The 21,601-nt window shown below is 33.4% G+C and overlaps 2 pseudogenes; one reads left to right on the top strand and one right to left on the bottom strand.

Moving 5' to 3' along the window:
- The window catches only part of LOC107865006, a 39,303-nt pseudogene extending 37,628 nt beyond the window's left edge, over positions 1-1,675 (bottom strand).
- Positions 1,676-9,354: 7,679 nt separating this feature from the next.
- Positions 9,355-13,170, top strand: LOC107865007 (annotated as a pseudogene).
- Positions 13,171-21,601: the final 8,431 nt, after the last annotated feature.

The raw sequence follows: 21,601 nt of genomic DNA, 5'->3' as shown, positions 1-21,601 counted from the left end.
TTATTATTATTATTATTATTATTATTATTATTATTATTATTATTATTTTAAATCAACAATATAACTAATAACTTACTTTGAAATTTTAAGATTTAATCATTCACTTTCAAGAATTTTTATTTTTTTGTTGTTATTTTTTCTTTTGTTTGTTCATCATTTGTTTATTGTTCCCACTTTGTGGGTGTTCTTAAGTTGAAAGAAGGTACATGTAACTTTTGAATGAGACAATAGAATCGTTGTTAACATAAAATTGTGTTCCGTAGAGTGTTAAAGCTAAGCAAAAAGAATTATTTTTATTTGTGATATATCTTATTTACAAAATAAAAGTTTGTACGCAATCATGCAATTTATTATCGGATTTTGACCAATAAGTATTTTTTAAGTTAATGGAGTAGTTTTTTTTATGACAAAAATTATTTAGAGGGATATTATTATCTTGATAAATTGATAAGAAATAACTCAAATTGAATAAATTGAAAAAGATTTAAAGGAATTAGAGGGCATTCTTGTCTTTACACATATTTATACATGAATTGTAATCCATGGATTACTAATCCCATCAAATTAGGTGTATTAATTATACACCATATAATACGATGTAGGGTGTATAACTAATCCATGTATTAATTATACATTGCTCTAAATTTGTTACCAAATAATATATTAAATAATATCACACTTTAATACATGAATTATCAAAATAATACACCCTACCAAACGGCTCATAACTTCATACTACATTTTCATTGGCTATAAATTCAAAGAATTAGTCTTAGTTTCGACATCAAAATTTTTGAACTTTTTCTGCATATGTTCTTAAAAAATATAAATGTCATGTAATTTGCATTATTTGTTGAGTTGGCCGAAATTTTGTAGTCTGGATTGCCGTCATTACAATAAAAAAATTATTCTATCTTGGAAGGAAGTATAACCCAAAACCTTGATAACATTGAGAGGATTATAATTCCTTAAGTACACACTATGCATTTTGTGGATTCAGATATTTTAATTAATTTATTTATTTTTTATTTGGGAAAAGGACATAAATGGCTACTCAGCTGAAATTAATTCTCCGAAAATGGTCATGAAATTTAAATTTTATTTTCTAACCATTTTAATTTGTTGGCTTGTTCTATACAGTTTCTATACATATTCTATACAGTTTCTATACATATCTTATACATATAAATATTCTATATGAAAGTTATATAGTTTTGATACACATTTTATACAATAATTATATAATCTTTTTTACACATTTTATACAATAATTATATAATTTTTATATACTTTTATACATTTTTTTATATATATTCTATACATATATATATTTGATAGAACAATATAATTTCTATACATATATCTTATATAGATACATATTCTATGTATAGAAACTGTATAGTTATCTTTTCTCTGATGAACAGTAAATGTCCTTCCCCAACAAACTCCCCACCGACCCCATTCCACCACAAACACCAGAACCCCCGTATTTTGACGATGTCCCCATGGGACAAGAGGAACCATCAAGACCCTCTTTCAAGGATATCTTATCAGACAAAACTGCTACTCTCAATAAGTCTACCATCTCGATAGCCACTCCCCCATCGATGTCAGTGTCTCGATGAAGATCCAATTCCACTAACAGATCTGGAAAAAGAATGAATCTACCATCCATGGAGATTCTCAGTGATTGTAAAATCAATGGGTAGGAAAACCTCCCACCAACTTCTTAGATCCAAAATCTCAGAACTTTGGAAGCCTTCGGAACCTCTGGTTCTCATCGACTTGGGTCACAGCTTCTTCACTGTTAAATTTAGAAAAAAGGAAAACATGATCAAGGCATTGCATAGCGGATCGTGGTTTGTAATAGGAGGATTCCTATTGGTAACACGGTGGAAACCAAACTTCGTCCCATGCGAATCAACCTTGACTCACACTGCAATCTGGGTCAGACTTCCCCTTCTCCCTACAGAGTTTTATATGACCAACAAATCTTGGAAAAGATTGGGGAAAAATTAGGTTTCCTCTTAAAGATTGATTCGTGTACGTCTTCAACTCTTTGGGGTAGGTACACCCGTATCTGCATACAAATTCCCCTAAATTTGCCAGTGAAGAAGACTGTCACCATCGGTAATTATATCTAGCCGGTAGAATATGAAGGTATGGGAATTCTTCGTACAAGATGCGACAGAGTGGGGCATACACTAAGAGGTTGTAATTATAGTTTGAGCAAGCAAGCACCACAAGCCCCAAGTTCCTCTAAGGCCTTAACATATACCCAGACAATAGAGAACGCCATGTAGAAACTGGTAAGCTTCCCCAAAATAAGACCAACAAACGACACCAGCTTAGCAGAGGTAACACTCCCAGACGCACTATCAGGTAAGTCCCAAAACACTGCTAATTCCCCATCCCATAACAATCAAAAGGGAAAGACCACCTTACTTGCGACAAAAGGAGCAGACACTTACATTGCCTCAAGCTCCAAAGTTAGGAGGGTCCCACCCTTTAGTTTAATCAAGAAAAAAAGACCCCTGCCCCCAAGCAGCGGAACCCCCAAGTCACAAAGTCCCAAGAACACTATTCAAGGGACCACACTAATTCATAGCTTCCTGTCCTACCTGGAGAATAACAATTTCAATATCCTCAACAAAGACATTCTTGAGGATATGAATATGCTTACTGGGGAAGCTGTAGACAAGACTTCTGAAGTCATGTCTAATAATCTCCCCTTAATGTCACCTAGTTTGGCCCATTAAATGTTACTCCTATTTATCCTGAGTAGAGTGTTATTGAACAACTCTCCTATATTGATATGTCTACTGCGGTCACATCAATTAACTCTTCCAAAACCAACCACCACTCTATTACTAAAAATGGAAACACTCAACCTACCACCATTCAGTTTCTTCAACCCCAAATAACCAATGGACAATCAATAGAGCTCCAACCAAGTCCATGTCCCACCAAAGACGCCAGTCTTTCTTATAACTGCTCCACCACATCAGGAACATGTCCCAACATCCGAGTTGGAGCTCCTCCTGCAAGACTTTCCACTCACGCTGGATGTTTACATTGGGGATAAACCAGTAATCCTAACTCTGCAAGATCCACACTACCTGGTAAATGTGGTAAAAAATGTCATAGACCGCTCAGTCCAATAACTGGGAAACTGGTTATGGATGCAGACCCTCCTCTAAGCTCAAATTTCCAATGCCACGATGCATTTCTCAACCCAAGAACACAACTCCTTCCTTTAATAGATGTTCCAAATCCTCACCTTCTTTCCTTCCTAAACCTCTAATGTGACTCTAGTGGGTCCATCCTTCATACCATGGAACCCCATGTGCCTCATTCTCAATCTGCAACAACCCTTCCTTCTAAAAACATAGGCAAAAGATCCAAAAGAGACAAAAAAGTAAAACCTCAATACCCTGAAACAATACAACTCGGATTTGGAAAGCATAATGAAAATCCTTGGGGATCAAAGACCGAAATATTTCCTCCTTGGGACATCTTTCAAAAAGAATTCAAAGAGACCTCAAGAAAAGTAATTATTGTTCTCTGTCCAATGAAACTAAAAATCTTCTCTCTGAATCTGAGGAACAAGATGGACCAGACCCCACCTAGGGCAACTCTGAGGACAACTAAAGTGAACAAATCACTACAAAAAAAATCACGTTTAGCAACGGATTTATAGCAACAAGGTCATTTCCGTCCCTAATTAGCGACAGAATTGCAACAAAATAGGAATTTTATTGCTAAATAAATGAAATTAAAATTAATAACCTAATTAGTGATGGATTACCCCCAGAATTCATAATTCGTTGCTATATTTTGGCGGTAAATATTGGCGCCATTATTTTGGTGACCAAATTAGCGACATAAATGGTGGGAATTTTATTTTGACATGGTGGAGATGAAAATAACAATGAAAGTTTTGTCACTGAAAGTATTTTACTATTTTTAGAAAATATGTTAGGTATATTTTTAATAAATAATTAGCTACGGATTTGTTATCCGTTGTGGAAGCCGTTATCCGACCAATTAATAGTATATTTTTAACAAATACTGGACAACGGATTTAGATCCGTTGCTAAATCCGTTACCTGACCAAATAAATATTAGGGCTAAGTCTTTTATTTCACTTTGTTCTCAAAACATTGTATCATCCGCCTCTCTCCAAAAATAATCGTCTTTCCTTTTTCTCTCCCTTTTCTCTCAACTGAGAAAAGGGAATCACTCAATATCAATCTAAAAGGGTGTGAATCGGTGAATTTTGAATCTAAATTAGAGGTAAAATTCTATATCTCGTAATTTTAGTTGTTTCTCCTCTTTTAATTTCTTAATTTGTATGTTAGAAGTCACTTGTAAATGATAGGTTTAGGGTTTTTAAAACTTTTTCACTTAGGTTTCTTCGATTTTTGTGTTAAAAAGTTTGATAAATTGTCATTTACTCGAAATGAGAACCGGATTTTTTTCTCAGATTTTCTATTTGTGGGGTTTTTGATATTTTACATTGCATGTTTATTAATTTGAAATTTTTTCCACAAATTTTTCGGTTGTGTGGTTGATTTGAGGTCTTTCACTTTTCTTTGTTCGATTATTATGTTAAAAAATTGTGTTATAGTTATTTAATCGAAATGGAAACAATATATTTCCTCTTAATTTGTATTTGTGGTTTTTTGGGTATATTCTGTTGCTGGTTCATTATTCTCAGATTTGTTCAACACATTTTTCATTTGTGTGGTATAATTTTCTCTATTTTATGTACAGTACTTTTGAAAGGTTGTACTCGGTGTATTGTATGTTGAAAAAATAGAAAACATAGAGCAGTTTGATTCATTTTTTCTTATTTTTGATAATAACAAAATGTAGTATATGTCATGTTCCTTTGAAATTGTGTAATTGTCATAATCATTTTCTGTTTTGTTGTGTTAACTGTTTATCCTTTATCATTCTGCAGATTTCATTTGTGGGATCATACTTGGTATATGTTGTTGTTTTTCTTAATGTGATTGTGATGTTATGCTTTTGATTTTCAGAGAGATCCACTAAGGATACCAGCAAGTGTCAGAAAGTGAGCTAGAAGCTATCTAGTACTATAACATTCTCCCTTTTAAATGATTTTCGATCAGTTTTTCATATATTTCTCTATTGTTGTTTGTGTGTCATTGATTATTCGTGAAACTGTCTCTATTTTCTCTTACTTATCGATTGCTTGAAAAGGAGCAACCATGAACATTCTGATGCCTTAATAGTCTACCTTCAATTGAGGATTTTTTTTAAATCTGATTCACCATTCAAATACAATGAGTTCATTTATTATTAACTTTTGTGATGTAACTTAGTGTTAAAGTTGTAAACTTTATTTGTTTATTTTTGCCAACAAAGTTGCAACATATTTTTAGGTTTTTTTTAATGTTCAGATTTTAGGTATGTATTTTGCTAAAATTTGATGTTTTAATGTTGTTGTCGGGAGCTTTTGCCTCATACCTTGTGATTGTAATGATAGAAGTTTTGGTTTTGTATGTAATTAAACTTTTTTGCTAACACTTATTAAGAAGAACAATGAATGATATGTTGTACGTTGTTATTTCTTGTTTATTTAGCAAAAAATGGCTGATATATTTTATTTTCTTGTAAAAATAGAAAGAGACATTCTAGTTTGTTAAGATATTTAATTTTTTCTTCTCTTTAGTGATAATCCTGGATGTATGAAGTATTAAAATATAAAACTCTAACTATGTTGTTTATGTCGACATTAATAGGAATATGAATAATCTAAAGCGTGGATGGATGTATGATAGGTTGGATGGCCGAGGGGCTATAAACTCTAGATTCGTTACTGGTGTGAATAACTTTATCCAGTTTGCATGTTCTCAACAAAATTGCATGAGTGGTGACAACATTAGATGTCCATGTAAAAAATGTCGCAACATTAAATATGAGGATATTGAAACTGTTAGATATCTTTGTTTGGAAACATCAAGGGGAAACAGATATGATAGGTGAGATTTCTTTCGGTAATGATTTGATCAATGGTGCTCAACTTGAATTGGGATATGATAATCCATATCGGCAAATGATTTTGGATGCTGCTGGTCCCAACTTTAACCATAGTTTGAGTTGGCAACCTAACAAAAATATTGAATTCGGGTCATCTCATTCGTATGAACCTTCAATTCAGGAGGAACATGTATCTTTGATGGAGGAGGAGCCTAATTTAGAGTACCAAAAATTTATGAATTATTGCACTCTACTGATGCAAAATTGTATCCTGCTTCTTCCCTATCTCAACTTGCAGTAATCTCTCGAATGTTAAATATTAAGATGGAAAATACTATGTCACAGAGGGGTTTTAACCAAATGATGCAATTGTTTAAAGAGGCTTTACCGGAAGATAACCTACTAGTTGATAGTTATTATCAGACTAAAAAGCTAGTGCATAGCTTAGGTTTACCGGTTGAAAAGATTGATTGTTATGAATCGGGATGTATGTTGTATTGGAAAGACCATGAACATCTTACCTCTTGTAAATTTTATGGCAAAGAGATGTATAAGCATCGAGTTAGCTCTCGTAAGAGGAAATTGGTCCCTTACAAAAAGATGTATTATTTTCCTTTGATTCCTAGATTAAAGAGATTATATGCATCCCATACTACAACAGCTGACATGACATGGCATCATGAACATATAAAAGAGGATGGAGTAATGCGTCATCCATCAGACTCTGAAGCTTGGAAGAACTTTAATGAAAGCCATCTTTTTTTTTGCCGATGAACCAAGAAATGTTAGGTTGGGGTTATGTACTGATGGTTTCCAACCATTCAGTCAATCTGGAAGAAAATATTCTTCATGGCTAGTAATTGTCACTCCATACAACTTACCTCCAGGGATGTGCATGAAAGAGGCTTATATATTTTTAACTGTCATTGTTCCTGGGCCAAACAATCTCAAACATAAAATTGATGTTTATCTGCAGCCTCTAATAAAGGAATTGACCTTGTTGTGGGAGACAAGTGTAGAAGTATTTTATATCTCCAAAAACTAAAATTTTCAATTAAGGGCAGCTTTGATGTGGACAATTAGTGACTTTCCAGCATATTCTATGTTATCAGGATGGAGTACTGTAGGTAAGTTTGCTTGTCCTTATTGTATGGAGGAAACACAATCCTTTAGATTACAACATGGTCGGAAAACATCATGGTTTGACTGTCATAGAATGTTACTTGACCAACATCATCCATTTAGGAGAGATCGTAAAAATTTTCTTAAAGGTCGAGCTGTTAAAATATCACCACCACCTTACAAAACTGGAGAAGAGATATTGAATCAAATTTGTGATTTGAGGATAAGAAAAGTAATAGAGTTAGATGCATAAGAAGTTAATCAACGAATATGTAGTTCTTGTGGATGGAAAAAACGAAGCATCTTTTGGGATTTACTTTATTGGAGTTCTAACATGATTCGACATAACTTAGACGTCATACATATTGAGAAAAACTTCTTTGATAATGTATTTAATACGGTTCTCAATATTAATAAGAAAACCAAAGACAATCCACAAGCTCGTCTAGATATGGTCAAGTACTGTGATCGACCTCAGTTAGCAAAGGATGCTTCTGGAAAATATCCCAAAGTTGTATATATAATAGACAAGGAAGCAAGCACTATCTTGTTCAATTGGGTGAAAGGCTTAAAATTTCTAGATGGGTATGTTTCAAATTTGGGTAGATGTCCAAACATAACTACGAAAAGGTTATTTGGCATAAAAAGTCATGATTGTCATGTCTTCATGAAACGATTGATGCCAATTGCTTTTCGTGAACTACTTCCAAGTAATATATGGCAGGCACTTACAGAATTGAGCTTATTCTTTAAAGATCTTACATCGACTACTCTCCGGGTGGATGACGTGGAGAGATATTCCACAAATCTTGTGCAAGTTAGAATGTATATTTCCTCCTAGGTTCTTTGATTCAATGGAACATCTACCTATGCACCTTCCATATGAAGCAAAGATTGCTGGACCTATACAATATCGATGGATGTATCCTTTTGAAAGGTAATGCGAAAATTCAAGTTGAACTTGTCACAATTATGTTATTATTAACTTTTCAAATATGATGGTTTATCCATGTTTCTATTTAGGTATCTTGGAAGTCTTAAAAGAATGATTGGAAATAAAGCAAGTGTTGAGGATTCTATATGTGAAGCTTACTTGATAACAGAGTCAACACTATTATTTTCTCATTATTTTGAACAACATATCATGATACGCAATCATAATGTGGATCGAAATGATGATGGTGGTATTGAGGAAGGTGTTGAAGGAAATTTATCAATATTCACCCATCCCGGTCGATTATGGGGAGAATAAAAAAAGAGGAATCTAACTCTTCAAGAAATCAAGGCTGCCCAAACTTATATTTTGCTAAATTATGATGAAGTTGAGCCATATGTGAGGTAACAAAGTTAGTTGTATCAACTTAATTTTATAAGCATATTCATATATGATGACTTAAAATTAAATTTTTTTTCCTTTAAATGAAGTATGTTTGTGCAACGTTTGCAAGAAGAATTTTCAAATGTCTCTCAAGATCAAATAAATGAGAGGCTTGAAGAAAATTTCTCAATGTGGTTCAAGCAATATGTAAGGCTTCAAAAATTAATATCTTTATACAATTATGCACTTAATTTGACTTCTGAAAGTGAAATAAATTTTATAATCTTGTAAATAGGTCTGGCTCAATCATATTGAGAATGAATTCCTATGTAGTCTTGCTCGTGGACCATTGATAGGCGCTACATCTCATTCTGTGTATTTTGTTAATGGATACAAGTTTCATACCGATTTTCATGGTAGCGCAAGATCATCAATGAATAGTGGAGTTTGTATTTCAGATTCAAATTTTGGTGATTTCTATGGGCGGATAAAAGAGATTATAAAAGTGGAATACCGTGAAGCACCTTTAAAGAGAACTGTACTATTCAAATGTGAATGGTTTGACCCAACTATAGATATTGGTGTTAAATATAATCAGTATAAATTGGTTGGTATTAACCATCATCGCCGATATAAAAAATACGAACCTTTTATTCTGGAAATGCAAGCAACTCAAGTGTGTTATGTGTCTTATCCTAGCAAAAAAAAAGACAAGGATGATTGGGCAGCTGTATTGAAGATCAAACCTCAAAATATTATTGAATTACCCGATGAGGAAATTGAGACAGCTGCAGAACTAAATATTCCATTCCAAGTTGAAGAATTTAAAGTCTATGAGATAGACATGAATGTTGCCATGGATGAAAAGCATACACTTGCATGATCCAAATGGTGGCTTAATTGAAATGGATGAATTCATTGATGATGATTTATTGCAAGAGCATAATGAGATCCAAGAGGATGATATAGAAGAAGAGTATGAAACTGAGGAAACTGAGGATGATGAAGAGGAAGATTTTGAAGAAGACACAGATAGTGATTAGTACTTGATGAAAAAACATGCTATTGTATCTTAATTTTATTATGGGAGCAGTCATTTTGTCAAACTAGTATCATTTTCTTTGTCTTTACTCGTTGTTTACTCAAAACTTGTTGCTTCAACTGGTTTTATGCTCTTCTTGTTAATTTTTTACTCTTTCATTTCTCATCCACGTTTTTAGGCTACAACTTGCTTTTATATTTTCTGATATATTATCTATATATTGTTGTTTTGTTCTCTTGGCATTATTTAATTTGCATATTATTGCCACTTAACTAATACAATTTTTTTTATAGATATGGCTAGAGGTAGAGGTAGAGGTCGCGGAAGCGCAGGGCGTGGAGGCAAGTCTACAGTTAGGAGTAATAATGATATTACTGCAAACATACCTACTGTTACCACTCCTACTATTGTTAGTCCTCAAGTTGTTGGCATAGGTGGTCAAAGTGATACAAATTAAGTTCAACCTTGATTCCTCACATTACATCAATGGTTCAAACTTCTGGTGATGGTAGCAACCAGACAACACCTAAATTATCTCCCAAAGCTCCAAATTAGATCAACATAACAACTGAAGGTACATCTACTCTAAGGAACCAAATAGGTGAGGTTATTAACCAATCTACTTCATCCTTGAAAATAGACGAATATAATCAACTTGTGGTCTGCTTTCTGTGTATATATATATATATTATTTTTTTTAGGTTGATGATCTATTGTTGGTTCTTGATTTGAGAGTTCTTGTGGACAGAATTACAATGGGAGTATTTTGTAGTATTTTGGTGGTTCTGTTGGTAGTTCTTGATCTATTGGTGGCTGTTGTTGTATTTTGGTGATTCTGATGGTGGTTTTTGTTTTGTTGGTGGTTCTTGTTCTGTTGTTGGTTCTTGATTTAAGAGTTTTTGTGGGAAGAATTACAATGGGAGTATTTTGTTCATTTTGGTGGTTCTGTTGGTGGTTTTTGATCTGTTGGTGGTTCTTGTTGTGAGTATTTTGGTGGTTTTTATTATGTTGGTGGTTCTTGATCTATTGTTGGTTCTTGTTGTGAGTATTTCAGTGTTACATGGGATTCCAGAATAACAGTGAGGTATGTTGTTGTGAGGTATTTTGTTGGATAGGATTTCAAAATTATAATGTTGTATGTTGTTGTGACTTCTTGTGCAAAATTTACATCTTATTTCCACTTTAACAAGTATAATTTTTTTTAAATAGATATGACTCAAGGTAGAGGTACATGTCAAGGAAGCATAGGGCATGCGGGGAAGTCAACAGCTAGAAGTAATATTCCCGTTCTTACTTCAAAAATGCCTATTATTCCCACTCCTACAGTCGCGCCTTAAACACCTGGTGGCGTAGGTACTCCAACTTCTAATCATGGTAGTACGTCTCCTACTACTCCAAATCAGAGCAACCCAACAGCTGTAGGTACGTCTTCACAAACTAACCAGGTAGGTGAGGACGTATCTCATACCAACACAAATGGAGAAGGTAATTCCAGTAGGATCCATGAGCGGACCCTTGTTACTATAACTTCTGTAGGGTTAGTCCATTTTTTTTATTTATTATAATTATTTTTTATTATTTATTTATAATAGACCTCTAAATAATGTTGTCACATTGATATAGATTGGAACCTTCTAAAGCATGCTCTAATAGCATACACGAGTCTTTCAAAAGTGAACTTGATCACAATGGAGTCAATTGAAAAGGTGTCTCATGTGATATAAAAGATGGTTATTTTGGGGAATTCAAGGTATATATCCTCATCATAATTGAGTTTTTAAAGTGTATTCACTTTTATAAATACGTTATTAATGTGTTATTTTGAAAATTTATTTCAGAAACACTTCTATTGGGATTCTTCCATTAGTGATGCTGCAGTAAATAAACATTGGCAGAGTAAGGCGGCAACTGTGTATAGAAATTTTATTGCTAAAATCAAAGAGAAAGGGATTAAGCAAGATTTTATACCTGAAGATGTCTGGGAAAGCTGGCAGCGACTTTGGGCAGATCCAAAGTTTGTTGAAAAGTCAAAAATAAATGCGCAAAATCATCGTGGTGGCAAAGAAGTCGCTACTGGAACTCACACGGGAGGATCTATCTCAATTGAAGAGTACCGAAAGAGACTTGTAAGTACATATTTCAAGCATTAAACTATAATTTGTTGTGAGACTGTCTAAACTTAGTTCAGGGTTATGTTGTTGTTGTGTTTCTGCGGATAAATGTAATTTAGGTTCTAAATTTCCATTTACGTGTGTTAATATGTGTGTGAATCTGTGTATGTGTACGTCTATTTATTTTGGGGCTGGTGGTGTTTTCTTGTTGCAAACCAAGTGCGTGAATGGTTAATTGCAATTATGGGGAGGGGGGGGGGACTATATTGTATTGGTTTTTTCTTTTTTGAAAGATGACTATGTTGTATTGTTGCATTGTTCTAAGCTTCAGTGACTATACTGTAGTTCCCGCTTCCAGTCTATTACTTCTTATGACTTTGTGGTTATTGTACGCATTCTATTTTTTTACTTTAAAATAGTCCAAAAAATGTGATCACTCTTTACTGTTTCTATCTCCGTGTAGTATTTTGTATGTTGTGTTTTGTTGTTGTTTTGTAACCTGAAATTCTGTGGTGTAAAGTGTGCTTATATGTCGCAGAGTGGTGTATTACTGAGGATTCGTATATTTACATGTTCTTCGAGATGCATTTGGTAGAATTACTATAAACTGTGCTTTTACAAATGAATTTTTCAAGGAAATTACTTGTCTGTTTTATGTGATTGGTGTTCATTTCATATAACCTTGACACTGGAATCTGATGCTGGAAATTTCCCAAATGTTCATTAACATATGTTCACAGTGATTTTGATGAAATGAAATAAAGCAATCTCTTTCCAGTGATTTCTTAGTAAGAAATATGAAATTGGCTAACATAGTTTTGACCATGCAACTAATAATATTTACTTGATGACCAACTAGGTTCCAATTGAATTATGGTTTTAGAAACATTTCTGACTTACATAAAATGTTCCAGTAGTTTTGTTGTAGTACAATGCTCAACATTTCTTTTTGACAGGCTGCTGAAATGGGTCGAGATCCGACACCGAGTGAGTTACATTTGCATGTTCACACACATGGTCATGATGAAAAATCTTTCGTTGATGAACGTTCCCGAATCGTCCATGTAACACTAAATCTTATTGTAGTGGTTAATTCTTATTTTTTTAGTTTAAAGTAGTTTTTTCGTATCTAATCATTTGTAAGTACAATCCATTATAATTTCACTTCTACTATTACAGAAAAGATTTGAAGAAATATTGTGAGAAAAAACATTATCAAAATCTGTTATTGATCAACTTGAAGCATATTACCAAGCTGCCGAGGAAAAAAGAAGCGAAGAGTATTTGGTCTTGGATATGAAGCCAAAGGCTACTATGGGCAAACTCTTTGTGTTTCTTGTGGAAAGACTTCATCTTCAGCTTCACATGAATCGGTACCAGCTGCAGATTCAGATTTGGATGAGTTTGAGAAGCGATTGATTCCAGCACTCAAAAATCAATTTATTCTTATTGTCATTGAGGAGGTACAGAAGTTGGTTTCTTTTCCATCAGTTGTAAAACCTCCGGCTGCTACTTTGGACAATCTTGATTCCTTAGATGATGATTGCAATGAACTTGATCAGTTGTGATACTTTTGATGATCAGTGCATTGGTTTTTGATGATCTATTTGTTGAAATGTTTAAAATTGTGCAACAACAAATTACACTTGATGGATGTAGGTATTGAGGATGTTTTAGACATACTTATGTTTTTACATGTTGCTATGTTTGGCATTGAGGATGTTTAGATTTTTGCTATTTATATATGTGGCTTCTTTTATATGAATGTTGGATATTATAAGAATTTGCTATCTATATATGTGGCTTTTTTATATGAATGTTGGGTATTTTAAGAATTTTATAATATGCTTTTAATATTCAAAATACAAATAAAAAGGTATTGAAAGAAAAGTAATGACGACAGATTTAGTGACAAATTTAATCATTGCCAAAGAAAAAACATTTGCAACGGATTGAGGAACATAATTTTTGGTCACAAAAATTGGGGACTAAATTAAAAAAAATTTAGCGACGTACTGGGAATGAAATATTCGGCCACGAAATAATCAAAATACAACATGAAATTAGTAACGACATTTATAAATATAACAACGAATCTATTCGTTGCTAAAATGGCAACGGATATATGTCGTCTCTCATACGTTGTAAATCTTGCAACGCATTTTATTTTTTTAGTTGCTAAATCATTAGCAACGCGCGATATAGCCACGACACAAATTTCGTTGCTGATCCGTCTCTAAATTGCTTTAGCGACGGATATATGTTGATTAGCAACGTTATAGGGCTATTGCTAAACGAGGTGTTTTTGTAGTGAACCCACCTTAGCCCAGGGAAAAAAAAAGATAATTACCTCTGTACCACCACAACACATGCCAATAATTATTAGTATTATCATTTAGAATGTTAGGAAGAAAACAATGCCACTATTAGGAGGCAGTACACCACTCTTGTTAAAATCTACAAACATGTCATGCTTGTTCTCCTGGAAATTAAGATGGCTGAGCACAAGGGTATTACTGCTGAGTTAGGTTTTGATGATCAGATCCAATCCCCGATTATTGGTAGATCAGGTGGAATGGCCGTTATGTGGAAAGGGGATATTCTTAAGATTGAAGACATCTCCATCACTCCCTAGGCCTTCCATACTATGGTCAAGATAATTCCTACCTCTCATTCCTGGTTGTTTTTAGCTATTTATGCTAGTACAGATCTCTCTCTCAGGACCTCTCTCTGGTATAATATCATTAATATATCCCAAAACCATCATAATGAATCCCTCATTAGAGGTTACTTCAATGAAATCCTCTAAGATAGAGAGAAATTTGGTGGTAACCGTATTAATAATAATAGATCTAACCTTTTCAGAGCCTGCCTTAACATGAGTGGCCTAATTGACCCAGGCTTTAAAGGTAGTAAATATACTTGGAGTAATAAAAGATACAAAAATAGAAACAACCTTATTCTAGAAAGGTTGGATAGGTGTCTGACAAACAATCTCTGGATCACCAAATATCCTAAAACAAACATTACCCACCTACCTAGGACCCACTCCAACCATTGTCCTCTGCTAGTCAACCTTCCTAATCATAGTCATCATGGACTCAACAAAACTTTCCGGATGGAGCCAATGTGGTGCAGACACCCTGACTTTGAAAGAGTAGTCCACTCTTCTTTTGATCTTCAAAACCCCATCATTGAAGCTATCAATAACCTCTAGAAAAATTCCACTTGGTGGAATAAAGAATCTTTTGATAACATCTTCCATAGTATGAAAAGGTTTCTTACGAGGATAAAAGGCATCCAAACATCCCCAAATCACCCTTACAGCACTTTCATTCAAAATATTAAAACTAAGCTGGTCCTTGAGTATGACAACCTCTTTAAATTTGAAGAAGATTTCTGGAGAACAAAATTTAGAATAAACTAGCTCCTCCAAGGATCCTCAAATACCAGGTTCTTCTATGCATTGACTCTTAATAGAAAAAGAAGGAAAAAAATTCTTAACCTGAAAGATAAGTCAAGAAACTGGATTGGTAATCAATGTGACATTTCCAAACACATCACTGACTTCTATTCTGAACTATACACCACTGGTCACCTTACCTCCCAAAGTTGCATCCCCAACTCCTCCTTGAGAAACCCTTACAGCCCATCTCTCAATGCTACTAAAGTTGCCCTTCTAAGTACTCCCTTGAGAGATTCCGAAATCATCAAAACCATTAAATATTTCAAACCTCTCAAAGCTCCTGGACCAGATGACATCCAACCAATCTTCTTCCAAAGGTATTGGGAGACAGTGCACCATAAGGTAGTTGTCTTCTGTATGGACACCTTCAAGTCATGCACTATGAACCCAACTATGAGTGAAACCCTTTTTGTCTAATCCCTAAGTGCCCAAATGCATGCCACATAAGGAACTTCAGACCCATTGGGCTCTGTAATTCCCTCTATAAGTTGATTACCAAAAGTATAGTCTTCAGAATAAAACCCTTTCGCCCCAAAATCATTTGTCCCAACCAAGCAAGCTTTCTTGAAAATTGAAGGGCATTTGGTAATGCCATTATTGTCCAAAAATTTGTTTCCCACTTAAAAAACATAAAAGGAAAACAGGGTAACATGGTCTTGAAAAGGCCTTCAATAGACTTGAATGATCTTTTATCAATAACTTGCTCAACTAGTTTGGCTTCCCTCCACCCCTGATCAAGTCCATCTTGTCTTTTGTATCCTCCTCTTCTATCTTAATTCTCATTAATGGATCTAAATATCCGAGCTTCAAACCTTCTAAGGAAATTAGGCAAGGGGATTCATCTCCCCTTATCTATTTATCCTATGTATGAAAAGACTCTCTAGAGATATTGACTCTAAAATCTCCTTCAAGTCATGGAAACCCATCAACATTTCCCAGCTAGGTCTATCCATCTCCCACTTATTCTTCGTTGATGATTTAACCCTCTTTTCACGAGCCATACTTAAAGAAGGCCAAAATATCTAATCCATCCTCACAGATTTTTGTGCCAAGTCTGGCCAAAAAATTAACTCTACCAAGTCTAAATTGTTCTACCACTATCTCATGCAGTTTTTCTCTTCTGAATATCAACTCTACCAACTCCTTTGGTATGTACCTAAGCTTTCCAATCTTCCATACTAAACCTATCAATAATGACTTTCAATTTATTATTGATAACATGCAGAACAGACTCTCAGGTTGGAAGGCCAGAATGTTAAGCATGGCTGGAAGGCTTCCTTACCAAAACTGCCCTCAGTAGCATCCCATCACATGTCATGCAATACATCAATCTCCCTCAGAAAATTCATAAAACCATCAACCAAATCAAAAGAAACTTCATCTGAGGCAGCACTTCTGAGAAGAAGAAGCTACACCTCTTTAGTTGAGAAAAAATCTCCACAACTAAGAAGATAAGAGGGTTGGGTCTCCAAAAAGGTGAGTTAAGAAACAAGGCAACTCATGCTATCCTCTCCTGGAGAATGTATCACAACACCCAATCCCCCTGGGCAAAGATCCTTTACCATAAGTACTGCAGGCAGTACCAATTAGAGCCCAAAAAAAGGATATGTTCAAGAACCTGGAAGTGTATCAAGGAGGGCTAGAATATTTGCCTCCCAAACCAGAGATGGACTCTATATAAAAGGAATAGGGTTAGATTTCTTGATGAGAAATGGATCCCCAAACATAAGTCCATTCGAAATAGCATTGAGGGACCCCTTAACCAGGGTGAGGATAAGCTTACTGTTAGTTAGATCCATGACAGAGGAATTTGGAACCTTGTACTCTTCTCTTTTTTTCTCCCCCAACCCCTTCAGAACATCATTACCAACAACTACTCTCATCCTCAAAGAAACCTGTAAGATAAACTCATCTGGGATAACTTCTCAGATGTTAAGTTCACCATTTCCAACGCCTAGAAGTCTCTAGTGGAAAGGATCAACCCCCACCAGACTGACCACGACCAATACTTTCTCTGGATCTAGAGACTCAAAACTCCTAACAAGTTAAAAACTTTCCTGTGGCTCCTTCTCAGCCAGAGACTACCTACTAGAAACTACCTTAATCATTTAGGTATGGATGTTTCTCCCAACTGTAAATAATGCCCAAACGAGGAGGAGGACATCTCTCACACCTTCTTTCAATGTCCCAGGGTAGTAACCTTGTCGAATAACATTGCCCTCTAAAGCCCCTCAATTGATAGCTTTGACTTCATTTCTTTGAGTGTCTCCAACTGGACCAGCACCTAGAAAGATCTCAGATATAAGCCTTTTAATAACTGGTACACATGGGATTCTGTCCTTCCTTTCTGCATGTGGAGTATCTGGCTAACTAGAAATAACAACCTGTTTAACCACAAGGACAACCAAATCTCTGTTAAGCAAATAATCGCCCTTGCCATTGAATATGCTATGACTATTGGCAACTCAAATCAAGCGGCAAAGGCTACTGCTATAATTTACCTCAAATGGGATCCCCCAATTAAGGTATCTATAAAATTAACACGGATGCCAGCATTAAAACTCATCCAAGACTTAAAAGGATAGGGGGAGTCTTTAGGGACCATACTGGCGACTAGATTCTAGGCTATACAAAAGATTTTCCCTATGTAAACGCGCAACAAGCTGAGCTTATAGCCATTTTTAAAGGCGTTAGATAAGCCCTTGATAAACAACTGACATAGCTTGAGATAAATTCTGACTCATCTTCTGCTATTAATATGATCTCTTCAAATCATCTTGAATATTGTAACATTATCTCGGAGTGCAGGTACTTATTGTAAAGACTGGAAACCCCAATCCTGAAGTATATATGTAGGGAGCAGCATAGTGTCACCAATGTACTAGCTAGAAAAGAGGTGATCGGAGATGCCTCTTTTGACCAGTTGTAAATTTTGCCATTTCCTCCTTTGTGTGCAGCAGAGCTTTTAGCGGCAGACAAACTAGGAAATTCCTTCCCTAGGAAGGTTGCATCTGATAATGTACTAAACTATGTTGCATGACCCTCCTCAAACTTTCGAGAGGGAACCCATGTACCTTTTTCTCACTCTTGTACTAACTCTATGTAACTATTAAATATTATGCATCCCTTTCACAAAAAAAATATATTCTATATAACAATTATATCATTTTTATACAATTATATTTAATTATTATTTTTAAACAATACAAAAAAATATTTTTTAGTTAAAAAATTTTTAGAAAAAAAATGAAATTAGAAAAGGGCCGAATGGCCCAAGTTGGGAAAGGTTGCTCTATTTTTTTAAGAACTATATCAGTATTGTATATGGACTGTATCAATATGGTATATAAACTATATCTGAACTATATGAGCCAAAGTGACCCAAATTAGAAAATGACTATAAACCAAAAATTAAATAGCCGACTGGCTATTTTTTGGTAAGATGTCAAACACTGGCCAATTGTTTTAAAAATGGTCAGTGGGTGTCCTTTTCCTTTTTTAATTTTTTAGTTTACTTTGATTTTCTGAGTTACTATTTGAACACAAGATACCAATAATTTTGAACTAACCCCTAGTTTGGAGGTTACTCCACTTTGAACCCTAAATTTTGCATATTTAACGAGTATTATGTCCCCTTGAAGAGTCATCTCAAAAATTTCATCTCATGAAATATTTACAGAGAGATCAAGTATCATCACACGTTTGGAAAATACGCTACTAACTGTCCCAAATTAAAAAAAATAATCCAGAGGGAAGAATCAAGGAACATAAAAAAAATTACACCTATATTCTTTATCAATAAAATTATGGTTCATAGTTTATTTGTGATTGAAATTTATTTTTTATCCACATTAGGAATAGTATAGTAAAATAATCATGTTATTATTCTATTCTTAATAGACATGCCAAATTTAAATATATTGTGAACCCGAATAGCTTAGAAGCTCGCCAGGGTGAATCTAAAAAATAGACCCAAATTGGAGTGGCTTTCAAATTTTAGTCTCAAATAAAAAAGCTTCCTTAAAATAGCCTTTACCTATTAACTAATTTTTTTGGATAAATTGCCTGAAGTAAATTACATAAATGATGCTCAATTCCTCATAATGGATAACAACTCCATATTTATATCTTTCAATTTATTTTTTCTCTTTTTAATTTAACTTTGATTTTTTTTTTCTTTTCTGTTTTTGTTTTTATTTTTCTCAACCCTTACTTTTTTCCTTTTTTACTCTCAACTTCTTTCTTTTTTCTTTTTCTTTTTCCTTTATATTATTTTTAATTTTAATTTTTTATTTCTTCTTTTTTTTTGTTCTTTTTAGTTTTTTCTCAACCCCTACTTTTTCTTCTTTACACCTTTCAACGTCTACTTTTATATAAAAAAAAAACTTTTTTTATTTTTCTTTGTTTTTTAATTTTTCTAGACCTTTATTTTTATTTAATTTTTTTATCAACCTTTATTTTTTTCCTATTCTCTCTCTACTTCTACATTCTCTTTGATTTTTATTTTTATAATATGTTTCTTCTTTTTCCGTAATTTTTATTATTTTTATTCTTTTCTTTGATTTCTTCCATTCAAGTTACATCTTATGAGTAAGAGTTGACACTATCACATTATAAAGGCAAGACTTACGACTTTCGAACAATAAGCTACGTTTCATGGGCAAGAGTTGACACTACTACATTGTAAAGGCAAGACTTATGACTTTCAAACAACAAGTTATGTTTCATGGGCAAGAGTCGACACTACCACATTGTATTTTGATTTATGAGATGTTCTACAACTATTGTCTTAGAGGCAAGACTTAGCTTAGAGACTTTCATACAACAAATTATGCCCCACGGGCAAAAGTTGACTCTACCATGTTTGTTTTCATTTATGAAATATTCTACAACTATTGCTTTAGAGGCAAGACTTAGCTTAAGGACTTTCAAACTACAAATTATGCCCCACGGGCAAGAGTTGACACTACCACATTATGTCTTTCATTTATGAGATGTTCTACAACTCTTGCCTTAGAGACAAGACTTAGCTTAAAGACTTTCAAACTACAAATTATGGCCCATGGGCAAGAGTTGACACTACCACGTTATGTCTTTATTTATGGAATGTTCTACAACTCTTGCCTTAGAGACAAGACTTAGCTCAAGAATTTTTAAATAATAAATTATGCCCCACGGGCGAGAGTTGACACTACCACATCATGCCTTTATTTATGAGATATTCTACAACTCTCTCCTTAGAAACATGACTTATTTCAAGAATTTTCAAAGAACTTCGTAACAACAATTCATGCCCTTAAATTTGCTTTGATAGCGAAAAAAGAAGATATCTTTGCGGATTATTTAATTTTTTATTTATTAGAAAAATATAATAAAAGTTGAGAAAAAAAAAGATCAAACAAAATAGAGAAATAAAAAAGATTGAGAAAAAAAGAAAAGAAAAAAACAAAGATCAAGAAAAAGGTGAAGAATTAAAAAAATTGAGAAAAAAACGAAAGAAAAAATAAAGTTTGAGAAAAATGAGAGAAAAAGGAGAACTGAAAAAAGAAAAAGCGATCAAACAAAATAGAGAAATAAAAAAAAAGAATGAGACAAAAAAGGCAAGAAAAAAATAAAGATTAAGAAAAAATGAAGAATTAGAAAAATTGAGAAAATAAAAAAATGAGAGGAAAAAAAAAGTTTGAGAAGAATGAGGGAAAAAAAAGAGAACTGATGAAATCCAAAAATAAAAAATAAATAAAGGCTAAAGACAAATGAATTAAAAAAAAGAAAAAAAAAGTAATGCTTGAGAAAAAAAAAAGGTTGAGACAAATGAATAAAAACATGAAAATAAAATTAAAGGAAAAATAAAAAGTGAAAATAATAAAAATAGAATAATAAAATTAAAGGAAAAAATAAAAGGTGAAACTAATAAAATATAAAAGTTGAGAGAAAAATAAGTATGAAAAGTTAAAAAAATATATTTGAGATGTAGATGGACAAAATAATACTGTACTATACTTAAAAAGTAGGGAAGATTATACTTTAAAGACATTTTTTATTGGGGTCAAATATCTAAAGCCACCCACGATTGAGTGTCCAAAATGATACTAAATTAATTGCTATTTTCATTATTTTAATGATTATTTTCAACCTGAAATTTGGCTGACAAGTAGTTAGGTCTTCCATCTTTGTTTCATTATTATAAAGGAAAAAAAAACATAAAACATATATAATATAAATTTCAACGAAAAAAATGATTTCTTTTACTACCTTCCTATTTTTTTAATTTTAGTTTGACAACTAACATATTGTATTAATCATGAAAGAGTTAATTGCAAAGCCTAAGATATAAAAAGTGAAAAAAAAAAAGAATAATAAATTTAAATGAAAAAATAAAAACTGAAAAACGGTAGAATAATAAAAGTAAAGGAAAAATAAAAAAGTGAAAATAATAAAAAGTAAAATTTGAGACATAAATGAGTATGGAAAGTTTTAAAATATATTTAAGGTGTAGAGGGGTAAAATGGTACTTTTAATATATTAAAAAGTAA

The sequence above is a fragment of the Capsicum annuum genome, chromosome 3 (assembly GCF_002878395.1).
Source record: "Capsicum annuum cultivar UCD-10X-F1 chromosome 3, UCD10Xv1.1, whole genome shotgun sequence".
In the NCBI taxonomy this organism is placed as follows: domain Eukaryota; kingdom Viridiplantae; phylum Streptophyta; class Magnoliopsida; order Solanales; family Solanaceae; genus Capsicum; species Capsicum annuum.
The sequence above is the reverse complement of the archived record's forward strand: the minus strand, read 5'-3'. Positions and strand labels throughout refer to the sequence as shown.